Raw genomic sequence first — 15,447 nt, 5'->3', positions numbered from 1 at the left:
AACTTTGCTGGTGAAAGTCCAGGTCTTCCAACGGTGGTCTTTTTTTTTTTTTTTAAAGGGAACTAAGTCTGATCTACAGACTTGGACAAAATTGTTGGTACCTCAATTTGGAACAATTAACCCACAGAGGTCACACATATATTCTGAATTTCACAAATTTAACCAATGTTAATCAGACTTTGTTTTTTTTAATTGTGGTTCAACAGAATTATTTTTCAAAACAGTCATGAGAAAATTTGATCATAGGCACATAGTCAAACAAGGTTTGCCTTCTGATTTCAAAAATAGTTATCACTCAATTTCTTGTAGAATATTATTTGGTATTAAACATTTATATGGTTTCACTGTTCTGCTTCCTTCATGATAGAGTTCACTTATGGGCAGAATCTTTTCATCACATGAGCTGCATGGGGCCTGAATGAAGCCTCCACCACACACAAACAGCAGGGTGAGAGATTGCCCTTGTGATGCTGCACTGGATACCCTCGGGCTGTTGCCGGAGTGACGTGCGGGGGGAAGGGGGGGAGTAAAGAGGGTATGTTTGCATGAGTGTGACAAGGAGGCTGATATGCACGAGCAGGTTTCAGTGCAGGATGATGGGAGTGGCTGGAGTGGGTTCAAGAATTAATAAAGCCCAGGGCCACACACACACACACACACACACACACACACACACACACACACACACATTGCTTTTCCTGCTTATAAAGGGCGGAGAATATTAGCTTCGTAAATGTTGCAGGTCCAAGGTGAAGTCACACAAGAGGGGGATGGGAACGGGCGGCAGGCATGGAAAAGCATGCAGACGAGATGTTAAATGTATGTGCGCGGGGAGGAGCGGTGGGAGAAAAAGTAGCACTGATAAATGGAAGGCCTCTTACTGTCTGTGCTGAGAAATATGCATGTCGTCCAGAGCTTTTCCATAACTGGGTCTCAAGTCTGCTTACTTGAGTTCTCAAGCGTTGCGCAAAAGGCGGTAAACAAACTAAATATCTTTGACAAAGCTGGAGGAAAGGTGGTTTTTGTATATAGCACCCCTGTATACATACAAATAGCAAGCAGGTTGGTTTTGAACTTAATTGGGGCATAGTCGGGAATACTTTTTCATGTAGGAGCCGTCTTGGTTGGTTTTGACCCATAAATGTCTGACTGATTGACCCACTTATTTCCCCCCCCCTCCCAAAAAAAAAAAAAAGTGTGGAAATTTGGATAAAAATGGGGGCTCTGTACTGGTGGAAAAGCAAACTGTTGGTAAAAGGAGTTTCAGTCTACAAATCTGGGTCAATTTGCTGACCAAAAATGTGAGAAAAAAAATAAAATAAAAATTTGGGACACCATGTTGGATAAAACGGACACTGTTGGCAAAAGAAGCGGCGTTGCAGATTTACAGCTCATCTTCCGGCAAATATTCCTGGCAGGAAATTTTATATTTTGACCCAGAATGTTCAACAATTTGCAATTAGGGTAACTGTGCTGGTGGAAGAAGTCACGCTTTGGTGTGATCAGGTTACGCATGTACAGAAAGCGGTTTGAGCATTTAGTTGCCATCCTTGATATGTAAGGTCCATGTGTGACCTGTGGACTTCTGCGTTGTATAGTTTTACAGACGACGTCGTGACACAGAATTAACTCCACGTACTATTCACTACATTAGTACAATGGCCATGTCTCACCAGCAACAAAAATTGCCTTCACTATTGTTTTACTGCACACTAGTAAGACAACTTTGGCATCCTAGTGGGAAAACTACATGTTACTAGTGGAGCAAAACTTTGCAATAGTTGGCCTCTGCATGTTATTAGCACGACTAGTGAAGTGCAAGATGTTAACTAGTAGAATTATATTATCGAAGTTAGGACAATCGTGAAGCACCTAATACAACGCCAATTTCAATTAAGTCGGGATGTTGTGGCAAACAAAACAGAATACTAATTGTGTCCTTAGTTTTTTTTAGTTTTTTTTCCCGTTGGAATTCTTTCCCATTCCTATTCAGCTGTTCAACAGTCCAGGGTCCCAGTTGTCATAAGTTATGCTTCATAATACATTACACATTTTCAAATGGCGTCAGGTGGGTGCGTCTTCTTGTCTCTGGCAGCAGCTCCTCACCTGCACCTCATATGTCAGGTATTTATGGGCCATATGGTGTTGTGTTACTAGTTACCAGTTCATTGTATGAGACTGCATGAGTATACAAGCTTCTTGTCGTGTATTTGCATCGTTGCCACCGACCAGCGTTCCTGTGCCACCACACTCACCTGTAATTAAGTCTTGTTTTGGCCTAGTCATAAACCGACCTTGTTTTCATGTTTTTGGATCTTGCCTTTTGCCACGTGTTTTTATGCCTTTGCCTTTGTTGGACTGCCTTTCTGTATATGACTTCTGCCTGGAATCAAACTACCCTCGAAATCATGTCACTGGCTCAGAGTCCTGCGTTTGGGTGCTACCCCTCGTCTCATGTTCGTGCCAACGGGAAACAGGCCTGGACTGCAGACAGGCTAGTCAGTCTAGTATCCGCACTCTTTTACTACGAAGCTACACTGTTGTAACGCGTACAGAATGTGGAATGCCATTGCTGAAATAAGCAGGGGTGTCCATGAAAAAGACATCGCTTGGATGGCAGCATAACTTTCTCCAAAACCTGCATGTACCTTACAGCATTAAAGGTGCCTTTCATAAATGTGGAAGTTTTCCATGCCAATGGCGCGAACACATCGCCATAACATCACAGATGCTGGTATTTGAACTTCGCATCCATAACAGTCCAGATGGCTCTTTTCCTCTATGGCCCGTAGGACACGACATCGAAAATGTGGGTTCGTCGGACCACGGAAAACTTTTCCACATTGCATCAGTCCATCTTAGACAAGCTCGGGCTTGGGTGTTGGAGAAAAATGGGTTTTGCATTGCATAGTAGCATTTTATGTTGCGCCGAACTATATTTACTGACATCGGTTTTCTGAAGTGTTCCTAAACCTATGGGGTGATTTCCTTTATACATTGATGTTGGTTTCTGATGCAGTGCCACCTGAGGGATCAAAGGTCACGGGCATTCAATGTTGGTTTTCGGCCTTGCTGCTTATATGTGACGATTTCTCCAGATTCTCTCAACCTTTTGATGATATTTTGGACCATAGATGATGATAATCCCTAAACTTCTTGAAATTAAATTAATTGAGTAATTAGGTACATTGAGAAACATGGTCCTTAAACTGACCGACTCTTTTCTCATGCACTTTTTCAAAGAGGTGAACCTCACCCCATCTTTACTTGTGAACAGCCATTTTACTACAGCTCCCTAGTCATTTTACCTGTGCACCAAAGAGTGCTGGGAATATTATTTTGGTGTTGATGATGTTTACAATGACACGTAACCCTGTTGAAATTGCAAAAGTAGTGTAACTATTACATTCTCAAAGTAATACAACTATTTACATTTGATTACATTTTAATTCATTTTCAGATTTTTGAATGAATGCATTAACAGTAGGGCTGCAACTATTTAAATAATTGATTAATCTGTCAATTTTCATGTTTTTTAATTCATTTGTGAATCAGATTAAAAAAATGTATCACTTTATTTAAAAACAGGATATTTCAGGGCAACAGAGTGGAGAAAATGGTTGGAGTGTTGGCCTCACACTTCTGAGGATCAAGGTTCAATTCCCAGTCCCGCCTGTTTGGAATTTGCTTGTTCTCCCCGTGCCTGTGTGGGTTTCCTCCCGGCACTCCAGTTTCCTCCAACATTCTAACAACATGCAACATTAATTGGACACTCTAAATTGCCCCTAGGTGAGATTGTAAGGGAGACTCTTGGTAGGACTGATTAATGGATTAATTGTTGTACCTCTAAACAGATCCTTTGAATGTTTCCTCTTAAATTTTTTTTTTTTTTTTTTTTTACACAATGTAATAAACTCATAACAAAACATGATAAAATGTAAGCATTACTAAAATGTGTTTAATGAAAACCACCATAACATACCACATTGACATAATGACAAATGTGCAAAATTTGGACAATATTGGTCCATATGACAAACCAGGTCTATAGATGTCACCTACAAAGGTCCAAAATTATAAAGGCTGTTACAAAAAAAATGTTCTTTGATACATTCAAAAGTTTAACTATGAGTCTAACCTTTTCAAAATTTCAAACTCATCGAGTGCACGACGTGGTGACACATTAAGGTCATATTTGTAAAAATATGTCATGACTACAGTAAAAGTCCACATGACCGCAGTCACTGCAGAAGTGCTTGGAGAAAGTGATGCAATAAATAAATAAATAAAAAGGTGAGTTTTTGCAGGTATTTTTCAAATGTAATTTCAAAAAGCAACTACTGCAATTACAAATTTTCTCTGTCATTTAATAGATAACACTCATCCATCCGTTATCTGAGCCGCTTATCCTCATAAAACTTGCAGGTGTGCTGGAGCCTTTCCCAACTATCATCAGGCAGGAAGCAGGGTACACCCTGAACTGGTTGCCAGCCAATCACAGGGCACATACAGACAGTCGCACTCACAATCCCACCTGGGGGCAATTTAGAGTGTCCAATTAGTGTTGCATGCTTTTGGGATGTGGGAGGATACGGGAGTGCTCGGAGAACACCCGCGCAGACACAGGGAAACATGCAAATTCTACACAGGCAAGGCTGGGATTTGAACCCTGGTCCTCAGTACTTTGAGGCAGACGCTCTAACCAGTGTGCCTTACATCCGGGCATTCAAAACGACAGCCCAGTTGGCATGGTGCCAGCACTGAGAGAGTCATCCATTAGTGAGATTCTGCACTCATGACCACAGCTGCCTCGTCCCGACGAAGAGGCTGAAGTGTCGCGTCATGAAGAAGATGAACAAGACTGAGGGGGGGTCGCGTCGGGATGTTTGTCAATGCATAAAGTAACACAAAGTACAAAGTAAATAGAATGCTGAGTGAGGCCGGGGGCGTTTTAAAAGTGTGACTACAGAACCAGATGACACGGAAGGGTCCGAGCATGTCATCTGGAATCTGGACCCGACTGGACACATGCTCGGAATTACAGTGCAAAAAAACCTAATGACGGGCAAATGCCTCGTCACTTAATCAATGAACAGATGGCTGACCTAATTATGGGATTGTTGACACAGTCAAGTTAGCAGACATGAGATTTGTGTGTGCTTTTGCATATTTTCAGGAATGCCTGAAAACTACACGATTTACACACACACATTTATATTTTATGTATTTGTTGGGAATTTTACATGGCTTATAGTTTAAGTTAAGTTTTTTTTTGTTAAGGATTTTCATATTCTTGGACTTTTTGTTAACGTATTTTATTTGTTTACTTGTTAGGCTAAGCGGCTCAGATAATGGATGAATGGATGCATTTTATTTACTAGACGGTTCTGTCTCTGTATGTTTATGATTTTATTGTTGTATTTATATACAGTATATTTCATTTCATATTCTTTGTGAAAGTTGGAACCTAGGCTGTGGTTTATTAGATTTATTCAATTATTTACATTCATTTTTTTATTTAATTACTTGTCTACGAGTTTATATTAAGTATTAGGCTTGCAGTATGTTTTATACGCAATGTTTTCCGATTGTCCATTTATTGTATATTTTCTTAATTATTAGATAAACTTTAATTCATACTGGGTTTTATTTAATGTATTTATTTGCATTTTATATTATCACACATTCCACTCATCTAAGAGGTTTTATATCATTAGGCGTGTTCTCCAGTTTGTTTAAAATAAAAAAAAACATTTTAAAACAAATCAAATGAACTGTCTTATCCATTTTTTTTTATTTATCTGGCTTGTTAAAAGAATTCCTTTTTATTTTCTTAAGATTTACTACTTGGATCTTATTTTACCATATCGTTCAGTATTACTTTACTACATTATTCATTTTATTTTTAAAGCGGTTTATGTTGTTACAAAAATGATTTAATGCATGTATATATATATTTTTTTTAATTATTATTCTCTTCGATTGAGTTCCATCCATAGCTACGGTATTTGCTGCCTCGTTCTTGTAAGAGTACTGTTGGTTCCAGAAAGAAAGGCCCCCCATTCCTACTATGTTCCTTGCTAAATTGAGAGATTTTAGTGGTAAACATTTTATTAGTCTAGACCCTTGAAATGTGACATCTCATTTTCAAGGGGTCCCATTAGATGATGGGAAAACGAAATTTTGCAAAAATGTAGCATTGTTCTATGCAACATCTAAATTGTGATTCAGTCAAACTTTGAGCTCACACATCCAAAAGTCAAACGTGTCGAGAGTAATAGCACACGAAACATTCATTCTAGTTAACTTGTTTGTAATTGCTGTTGACTGACAAGTCCTTTAGTCAAGATTATCAGCAGTTGCAGTGCTATAAATAGACCCAAACCTCATCAGCTGTTGCTGTTATAAACTTCCCATTACAGATATGCACACAAGACCGATAGCCTCCAGCAAATTTAATTTAACCAAGCACTGAATCAGCGGACGTAAACACCGGGTCGCAGAGGAAATTACTCCAATCTGTCTGATGCTGTTAATCTAGATTTAAGAGTGCGCGCGTTTGTTTTTCCTTCAGGTTTATCGGACTTTTTAGGGAGACGTGATGAAGAGACCGAAGCGGACTACGTAGCAAACAACGTCCGGCTCCACCTCAAACAGTATGGCCACTGTTGTTGCCAGTTGCAATAACAACCAATTAGAGTCAGGATACATGAACAAATGGAGCATTCCCAGAAGGACCTACAGCACCCCCACCCCACCCCCTTTTTTTTGCTTTACTCTCCTCAGCTGAGCTCATTGTTGACCATGAAAGGAGGCAATTTAAACCAGCAGGATGACTCGGCAGTGACTCACTGCGCATGTGGTGGGTGCAAACATTGCGAGATCCAAGCGAGAATGACTTGGGCAGGCCAAACTTGATTTATCAGCCACTTTCAGCTCAGGTTACAAAAAAAAAAAGCGGATTTTCTAGGAACAGTACCATTTTGATGGCAATGGATATATCAGACAAAAGGCTTTTCATCTGGGTTTAAATTATTGTGTTTCTTTGTTTTTTAAAAAAAAAAAAAAAAAAACTCTCAAAGGTAGAGACAAAATACCTGCATCTGGAGCAGCCGACAGAAAATTTAAAAGCAGAGCTAGAAACCTTCTATGAAGTGCTTGACTATTGCTGGACATATAGTATCGTGCACTCTTGCGACTATTTCAGCATCAATGTTCTTCTTGGAGGCATTGCAGCATATTCCAGCACATTCTTATTGATCTGATGAGCATCAATGCTGACCATTCACTGTCTGTCCATGACGTCATTGGTTTTAGAACCACTGACAAACAGAACAGTACACACTTGACATGCCTTACAGCATACCATGCACTCTCTTGACTATACAAGTGTGAAGGTTTCTTTTAAGGGCACCACTTAATAGCAAGTGTTGAGGTCCCTATTATATACCATTCTTTATTTTTAATGTATTACAGCAACTCATGCACTGTCATAACTATTCTTCCAGCACAGATTGTTTGAAAGGTATCAAGATAAATCACACATCATCGTGATTATGCCAGTATCAACGGAGATTATCATGCATTGCACAAGCTATTCTCGACGATATTATTAAATTATATACGTACATTATTATCATCAGTGTCCATTTGGAAGGAATGGCACCATATTTTGCATTGTTTTGACTGCTTTTACATCACTGCTTGTTTTGTGTGCATCGCATCATTAAAGTATATATTGCACCACCATGCAAAGTCAAATTACTCCAATGATGAACCGACAACTAAGATCAAGCATTAACATCCAACACTGGTTGACCATGTCCATATGTTTTGTTTTGTTTTTTAAAGAAAAAAGCCTGTCACGACAACTTCTACAGGAAAATAGATCACATGAGCCAACAATGACAACAAAAGGGACAGCAATATGATGTCCTTAATGTGCCATCCCGGTTGACAGAATAATAGTGAGATGCCGCTCTCAGTGCATTAGTTGTCAAGCTGACGCTGTGTTTCATTGTGTATCTAAACTACGTTCATACAGTACTGTATATTCAGTTTGAGCTCGTTCAAAATTCTGCTTCTATAGGACTGAGCTAACAATGTGACTTTTCTCTAGTGTTTTATAAAGACATTGACTGACACATGCAGCTGCCATTCATCACCCAGACACTCCACCAACAAAGAGAAACATTTCCATGAAAAGAAAAAAAAAAAAAAAAACTTTCCTAAAGCCTCCTGGCAGATACCAAATGGGCTTTCCACCACAATATTATTGAACATTGTCAGCACAGACGGTGTTTTCGCATGTTCCACTTGGTTTCCTGTCAGGGAAATGACTCAATGATATGACGCTCATTGCTGCAGCCCAGCGATAGCCAGTGTGGGCAGCATGAGATGAAGATCACTTCTTTTGGGCAGCTTGTTCTCATTTAAATCACCAAACTGCGTAACAAGTAGCAAGCGTCAAGGAAAATCCGAGTGCTCTTCGGGGCAATGTAGGACTCGGCTCATGAATCAAAACAAAGTTCCCCACCCAAATGTAACAGATTATTATCTATCTTACAACATTTCAAAAATGAAATTTTATGCATAATATAAAAACATTTATTTTCTGTACAGCTTATCCTCACCAGGGTCACAAGTGTGCTGGGGCCTTCCTCAGCTTACTTTGAGCGAGAGGCCGGGTACACCCTGAAATGGTCGCCAGCCAATCGCAGGGCACTTAGGAACAACCATTAACACATGTGAGCAATTTAGTCTTCAGTTAACCTATTGTGCATGTTTTTGGTATGTGGGAGGAAACTGGACCAACCGTAGAAAACCCACGAAGGCACGGTCAGAACACACAAACCCTATACAGGCGAGGGCCGGCCTTCAAACCGTGTCCTCAGAACTGTGAGGCAGATGTGCTAACCAGTCATCCACTATTCCACTAACACAGGCACAAAAAAAAAAAAAAAACTATTATTATTTCCTAGGCAAACGAGTTAGCTGGGATAGGCTCCAGGACTCCCACGACCCTTATGAGGATAAGCGGCTTGGAAAATGGATGGATGAGAAAAAAAAAAACTCAGATATCCAGTTATTATGTATTCTTATGATTGGCTTAAGTCTTTGTCACTAAAATTAAAAAAAAGACATTTTTCAATTTTGGTAAAAAATGAGCCCCACATCTTAATCCTGATTTGTAACTAGTTCTTGCTTTCTCAGTGCCACACCACTCTATAAAAGTTAAAAAATAGCTTTAACATGAACACATTATCTAGCAAACAATTCAAAGCAAAATGTCTAACTAAATACACTTCATATATCATAGGGGCGAAAGCTAATTGAAGCGGATTAAATGTTGGCCTTTGCATTCTAAAGCTAATTTACAAAACTACATGTCCTGCCATGCAAGCGGCAATGGAGTGAAGGGCTCGCGATACAATGGCAGCGGACCAGGTTGCTGCGATGCTGTCTAACCGTATCTCCAGAAGCTTAATGGCGTCTAGGCAACAGCAGCGGGCACATCAGAGCCTCGCATCGGAGGGCATCCGGGGCCGTCGCGCTGCGCCAGGGCCGAAAAGATGAGCGGAATTTAATCTCATCTCCTGCAAACCTTGTACTTTTCCACTCCAGCTCAGAGAGAGAAAGATGCATGTTTACTTTTGTCTGTTCCCAGTGATAAAGTGGCTGCTTAAAGTAAGGTGAGGCCTCCGTATCTTTTTGAAATAGTATGGAGACAAACGCTAAAGCATAAGTAACACTCACAAACTGACCTGCAAGTTAGGCAGTGTCAGGAAAACCATCACAGAATAGCTACTTCCTGTCTGTTAAACCACACTCCGAGCAGCATTTCTCTGTGTGCGGAAACTTCTCCACGCAACCGACCCCCTTAACCACCCACCCACCCACTTCCTTTGCAAGTAGCACGTCATCCTCGCATCTAAAGAGCTAATCTGAAATACATTCAATATCTCACTAAAAAATAATAATGACCAACCATACACAACCACAGGAAAACAAAACATAAGCGGATGTCTGCGTTTGGCTGAAGCACTTTGCAATACTAATAATAGAATAATAATAGAAAAACTGCAGTTACTATCAAAATGGTTACATATTTTAATGGGGGGTGGATCTATGGATAACTAAAACTGCAGCATTCAAAGCGCAGTCACAAGATTGTTTTAAAATGTAAGAAGAGCAAAGAGCAGTCAATTTCTTTAAATATAGGAAGGGGCCATGTGTCACAAGGACAGGAAATTGCAGATAGCTCCTTCTCAAAAGCTCTCAAACGTTACACCGGGACAGGCTGTGAGGCAGCATCTGGAGTTTGTCAAGAAAAAAAAAATCCTCTTGCCATGCAGTCAGCAAGCAAAAATGCTACTGGAAATGTGCTATGTTGAAAGGGACATTTTGAATGTAGAACAAATGATTTGACTCATGACTTAGTCCAATTGCAACATTTTGTAATGTAACCAGTCAAAAACCCTTTACTGTTGTTTTGGTCTGTATTTTCTTGATTGATTGGGTGGAAAAGTACCAATGAATATTTCAAAGGGGATGGGAAAATGTCTTTCTTCAAATGTTCTGAACTCCTGTCATCATCCCAGCGCTCTATTGTTGTGCACTTTTAAGATTATTTTTGAAGCTTTTCCAGGAGCTGATTGAATTGTTGACATCTTCTTTCCATCCTAGATTGTGCACCAAGAAAATGCTGAGATTGGCTGCCGACCGGTGCAGGTTTTGCCCCACCTCTGTCCTCGAGTCAGCAGGCCCAGACTCCAGAGTGCCCCAGGACCCCTAATGAGAACAAGTGCCATAGAAAATGGATGGGTGGGCTCTCTCAGGATGATAATTACATTGGAAAATGAGGTATTATAGTATTCATGTAGCAGAATATCCAAAGTGAACTGATATGACAGAAGGCGAACTAGGAGTGTTGCATTGAACAAGAATTCGATTTCTCCTCGTCAGTGTTTGTGTTCAGATGTAAACATCTCAGCAGCGCACTCTCAACCAAACTTGAGTAAAAAAAAATAAAATAAAAAAATAAAAAACAAGCTGGATTACATTCCTGATAGTTAACTCGACGCCAGTGTGGAAATGCTAACGACTAGTATGAATTTTGAGGTGTTTTTTTTGTGCACTCTGGTGGCATACTGGTAAGGCGAGGCCCGGGAAGCGGGTACAAGGTTGCTGCTTCCGCATACCGAGCAGGTCTGGACAGAAGTGCGCTGGCTGAGGTGCCCACCTGTGATGCAACACACCGTAAATGTGGAGCAAACACAACACGCCCTAAGACGCAGCGGGAGAGCTGCACATGAACCTGTTCTCCTGCCTTTCGGGCTTCATTATGGTCTAGAATGACAGTAATAGCAGTTGAAAGTTTTCATTCTTTCATTCTGTTGCAGGAGAGTTGGTGCTTATCCCAGATGATTTTCAACAAGATGGAGGGCACCCCCTATGCTGCTCGCCAGCCGATCACAGAGCCATGAGAGACAAACGAGCATTCACACCTATGAACAATTTAGTGAATTCATGTTTCCAGGTTTTCTGAGTTCCCTGAAGAAAGCCTTTGCAAACACAGGAAGAACATGTAAATTCCACACCGGAGGACCTGAGTCTGCATCCTAATCCTGAACCTCAGAATTGTGAGGCAGATGTCCTCACGAGTATGAGGGCACCAGGCTAAGTTTTTAGACATCCCCAAAGGGGCAAGATCTTAGCCGGTGGGGCACACAGTCCGAGTGACCCATGGTTTGCTGTTCAGAAGCTTTGTGCCATCTTTTAATGGTCTTTTTTTTTTTTTTAAATGACAGAACAGTATGTGGTTTTTAGTGATTGCTTCAAATGTTTTGCTGTTGAAGAATAAATCTTTTATACATGCATTTGAGAATCAAGTAAATGATAAGAAGCAAAGATTAACATTTTTGTTCTCTGATCCAAGCCCTCGACTGCAGGGCCAATGCCAAACACGCTCTTGACATATCCAAACCACAACGCCACATAGGCAAATTCACCAATCATGCATGTGCTGCTTATCAAAAGTGAATCTACTTGCTTGTTTAATTTCACACTGGATGGGGAGAGATGCACTCCAGAGACCTATTGAACTACTGTGCTGCCAGAGAAACAAAGTAAAACAACTACTTTAAATAATGTGAACAAATCCAAGTTAGCAGTTTCGAGAAGAAAATGGCAGATAAGTTATCAGTGACATCAGATTTAATAACATGTCTTGGTTATAATCGTGGGGGCACAGGGGTGCAGCTGGTAAAGCATTGGCCTCATAGTTCTGAGGTCCCGGGTCCAATCCCGGACCCGCCTATGTGGAGTTTGCATGTTTTCCCCATGCGTGCATGGGTTTTCTCTGGGAAGACCAGTTTTCTTCCCACATCCCAAAATTATGCAATGTTAATTGGACACTCATAATTGCCCCTAGGTGTGATTGTGAGTGTGGCTGTTTGTCTCTATGTGCCCTGCGATTGGCTGGCAACCAGTTCAGGGTGTACCCCGCCTCCTGACCATTAACGGCTGGGATAGGCTCCAGCCCTCCCCGCGACCCTCATGAGGATAAGCGGCAAAGAAAATGGATGGTTGGATGGTTACCGTTTTGGATTTTTCATTACAGTATTGAATTTAATTTTGACGTTAATTTGTAATTATTTTTCTAGCTATGAATTAGTTTTTGGAGCACATTTGTTGTATAATAATAAAAAATTGAAAAAACGATGTGTGAATGTATATGTATCTCTATTTATTTACGCATGTATAACAGTCCACAGGATTTGAAGTGCAATAAGTGCAGTGCATAATACTAGATGGGATGCATCACAGAACACAGCAAAACCATTCACGAAACACGTACTGTCGTAGGACCTTTTGTATGTGTTAATACGTTTTTATCTACATATTTACCCAAAATAAATATTTAACACTAAAGCCCAGAGCCCGTGTATAAAATTAATTGACCATGATGAAAAGAAAGCATTTTTTTCAAAGCAATTAGCAGTTAGTTGTATGTAGTTAGTTAGTAGACATTTTTTTAAAAACATCTGATTTTTCAAATTTTATTAACAAAAATGTTATTTCCAATGATCCATCCATCCATTTTCTTTGCCGCTTATTCTCACGAGGGTCGCAGGGAGTGCTGGAGCCTATCCTGGCTGTCAACGGGTAGCAGGCGGGGTACACCCTAAACTGGTTGCCAACCAATCGCAGGGCACATAGAGATGAACACCCACACTCACAATCACACCTAGGGGCAATTTAGAGTGTCCAATTAATGTTGGATGTTTTTGGGATGTGGGAAGAAAACCGGTGTGCCCAGAGAAAACCCATGCAGGCATGGGGAAAACATGCAAACTCCACACAGCTGGATCTGGGATTGAATCCGGGACCTCAGAACTGTGAGGCCAACGCTTTACCAGCTGAGCCACCATGCCGCTATTTCCAATTAATTTCTAGATATTTCATTCATTTTTGTTTGCAATTCTCATTCAACTTTAGTAGGCTTTTGCAAGTAGGCAGAAAACAAAAAGGCAATCCGCCCTCCCTAAGCAGTTCCACATCTTCTTAAAGTTTTCAAAAAAGTTACAAGAAGAAGGCAAACCATCCATCCATTTTCAACACAATAGCTGGTGAGCGCTGACCAGCCAGTAGCGGGGCACCGAGCTTTTATAGGCAAGCAAACATTCACACTCACATTCCCATCAATGCATAATTTAGAGTCTTCCATGAACCTAACGGGCACGTTTTGGGAATGCGGGAGAAAGGCAGAGTGCTCAAAGAAAACCAATAAAAGCACTGGGATCAAATGCAAACTCCACAAAGAGTTGTTTTTGACCTAGATCACCTGACAGTGAGGCAGAAACGTTAACCACCATTCCACGATTCCAATCCCATTCCAAAATCAACTCTTGTTGCTCTTGATTCCCCTATTCAAGCACTCATACAGAGACGTATTGCTTATCTGATTTCACACCGTTTGATACAGGTCAGTGTAATGTTGGCTGTCGCTGGCCAGTGTATTCTATCTAATCTTTAAGCCTGTAAAGCGTAGCACTAAAGTGCAACGTCATTACTTTGCCACATACTTGAAAAGCGGTGGGAGGAGCGGAATGAGGGGAGCAACTGTGAAGTAACAAGTCACAAGGTAATGACGGTTAACTCATCCTTCCAACAACATTGTATTATTTTTTTCCACCTCTGTGTGAGTAATAGTTGACAGTGATCACAGTTCAATCAGTCCCACGTCTTTGGAGAAGTGCACGGACAGTGCTGGTCAATATTTGCAAAAGGTTTCATGAAGTACGCAGTTTTATGGCGCTCAGGTGACAATGAAGGACAGTAAAGTTTGCGCTTGGAGACGAGTGGAACCACACAATGTCACTGGTGTTAATATTTAACCGATTGGAGTAATTATGCTTGATTAAGACATGTTCCTCACTTGATGAAATGTCTTCACCCTTATAAATTCTCAGGTTTTGTAAACCTTGAACAATGATGGGCCAACAGGGGGTCTTGTTCTGATCATAATCCCCTATACAAAATACACAGATGTAAACAAGGAGTGGCTGTTGCCCAGCGACCAACTCAGAGAGAGGCCTCACAAGAAGGACAAAGCAGGTGGGCTTCCCTAAAGACCCCTAGTCCAAATGGTAGAATACAACTTGTAAGTAAATGTATGCATGTGTAAAGCAAATCGTACATACATAATTGTTTCCAATGACTACTTCTGCAGCTAGAAATTACACAACAGAATCATGAACTTCAGCACGTTCCAAAAATCCAAATTTATAAGCAGCAGAATAGCAATAAGTTTTACTTCCATCTCTCCATCCATCCATTTTTTTGCCGCTTATCCTCACGAGGGTCACGGGCTGTGCTGGAGCCTATCACACCTGTCAACAGGCAGGAGGCAGGGTAGACACTGAACTGGTTGCCCGCCAATCACATGGTACAGAGACAAACAGCCGCACTGACAATCACACCTACGGGCAGTTTAGAGTGTCCAATTAATCTTGCATGTTTCGGGGATGTGGGAGGAAACCGGACTGCCCAGAGAAAACCCACGCAGGCACAGGGAGAAAATGCAAACTCCACACAGGGAGAGCTGGGATTGAACCCAGGTCCTCAGAACTGTGAGGCCAACGCTTTACCAGCTGATGCACCGTGCCGCCCTAAGTTTAACAGATATTCAAATTATTTGTAGACATTTAAATGTTTAAAAGGGAAGTGGAAGTTATACACAACAAGGGTTGCATAACTATGTGAATTTTCAAAACTTGGAAATTATCAGGATGTGCCCTGCGATTGTCTGGCAACCAGTTGAGGGCATACCCTGCCTCCTGCCAGAAGATTGCCAAGATAGGCTCAAGCACTTCCACGACTCTTGTGAGGAAAAGCAGCTCAGAAAGTGAATGGCTGGATGGGAATTATCAGGACTTTATGGGA

General features: G+C 41.0%; 1 protein-coding gene across 6 annotated transcripts in view; it reads right to left on the bottom strand.

Annotated features, from left to right (window-relative positions):
* Positions 1-15,447, bottom strand: part of elf1 (E74-like ETS transcription factor 1) — a 54,835-nt gene that overhangs the window by 15,317 nt on the left and 24,071 nt on the right. The window lies entirely within an intron of this gene.

The sequence above is a fragment of the Syngnathoides biaculeatus genome, chromosome 11, assembly GCF_019802595.1.
Source record: "Syngnathoides biaculeatus isolate LvHL_M chromosome 11, ASM1980259v1, whole genome shotgun sequence".
Lineage (NCBI taxonomy): Eukaryota > Metazoa > Chordata > Actinopteri > Syngnathiformes > Syngnathidae > Syngnathoides > Syngnathoides biaculeatus.
Note: the sequence above shows the minus strand (reverse complement) of the source record. Positions and strands in the feature narration are given on the sequence as shown.